The following is a 1625-nucleotide window of genomic DNA, read 5'->3' as shown; positions in this document are numbered from 1 at the left end:
TTTGGGTGGTTCAGGACACAGTTGTAGAGATGGACATTCAGGGTCTATCCTCTTGTGTGGATCATCTCACTGCAAGGGTACAAAACATTCAAGATTTTGTGGTTCAGAATCCTATGTTAGAGCCTAGAATTCCTATTCCTGACTTATTTTCTGGGGATAGATCTAGATCCTTGAATTTCAAAAATAATTGTAAACTGTTTCTAGCTTTGACTGTATCAAAAAACTTGGCACTCAATAATGCTTGTAGAAAATAAAGTCATTTATTTTGCATCAGGACAAACAGATCAGCTGTAGCTCGTATCTTGCTAAACGTTTTCGGTCCTTTGTGGACCTTCCTCAGAGCAAGTTTATCTAATGTAATACAGAGATTATACAAAATAGAAAAAAAGAAAAATAAGGATCAAAATAACAATCTGTCAATGTCAAAACACATTACATAACTCAATATAAGACAGAAAACATAAATAACTGCAATATATGTCAAAATGCTGAAATAACAGTGACTGCAGCTGTTAGACTAGTTTCCAGAGAGACAAGCTCAGAGCGTTTCCAGAGTGACAAAACACAAAACGTGACGTCCATTAAATAGAGAGTCTTCAGTACCAACTTGAGATCCTAATGGAAAGGATATTGTGGAACGGAGAGGCGAACATATGTGCTCCTTATGGATCTAAGTGGGTGACGTAGATAAGCCGAGGTATCGTGATGCGTACTAGAGACGTGCCTAACAGAACAATGCCATAATCGTGCTCTGGTGTATCGTGCCAACATCTCATGATCTGGAGAAGAGAACGTAGTGTCAAAAGCAGAGTAATAAAACACAGAGGCAATCTCATCAGTTCAAGAGAAGTAAGATTACAAGGAAATGCGGTGACAATGGGATAGCTGCCCATGTTGTGTGTCCTGTGATGCTAAATAGGCTGATACAAGAGAATAATCACCTGGAGCGTAGGATCTGGACATATACCCAGATGCATGAGTATGCTGACACTATATGTAGAGGCAAATTTCAGAGGCTGCAATGTTCAAAAAGAGATTCAATAAGAATAACCCAGGATATAAGGGAAATCTACCACATGGTAAGTGTAGGATAATGATGGACAAGCTTACCACTAATGGAGACCGTAACTGAGCAGATAAAGCTGCTTGGGCATACGATGTGCCCACACTGTGCACTAAAATGGTGAAACAATGATGGGTCAGTGTAACGCACTCACATAATGGAGGGGCGTTTAGAAGGGGGAACTCCATGTGTGTGTGTGTGCTGTTGTGAATTCTGTGGCTGAATTCACTCCTGTGGTCACAAGTGGTACTGCAGCTTCTGAGCTTCCTCCCTCAGGTGTTCTGGTGAGCTCGTTAACTGCTTCATTACTTAACTCCGCCTGATGCTGCTATCCTTGCTCCTTGTCAATGTTTCAGTGTTGGATCTGAGCTTCTCCTGATTGTTCCTGTGACCTGCTGCTCTGTATAGCTAAGTGCTTTTTGTTTTTTTGTTGCTTTTTTTCTGTCCAGCTTGTCTTTTGTTTTGCTGGAAGCTCTGAGACGCAAAGGGTGTACCGCCGTGCCGTTAGTTCGGCACGGTGGGTTTTTTTTTGCCCCCTTTGCGTGGTTTTGCTTTAGGGTTT

The 1625-nt window shown here is 41.5% G+C and overlaps 1 long non-coding RNA gene across 1 annotated transcript; it reads right to left on the bottom strand.

Moving 5' to 3' along the window:
• Nucleotides 1-235: 235 nt before the first annotated feature.
• Nucleotides 236-1195, bottom strand: LOC138667612 (uncharacterized). The gene is made up of 3 exons (XR_011318856.1): nt 1111-1195; nt 942-1016; nt 236-779 (listed from the first exon to the last, which is right to left on the bottom strand). It is a non-coding gene; the product is annotated as an uncharacterized lncRNA (long non-coding RNA).
• Between the last annotated feature and the right edge of the window lie 430 nt (nt 1196-1625).

The sequence above is a fragment of the Ranitomeya imitator genome, chromosome 2 (assembly GCF_032444005.1).
Source record: "Ranitomeya imitator isolate aRanImi1 chromosome 2, aRanImi1.pri, whole genome shotgun sequence".
In the NCBI taxonomy this organism is placed as follows: domain Eukaryota; kingdom Metazoa; phylum Chordata; class Amphibia; order Anura; family Dendrobatidae; genus Ranitomeya; species Ranitomeya imitator.
This window is presented reverse-complemented; position numbering and strand designations above follow the sequence as displayed.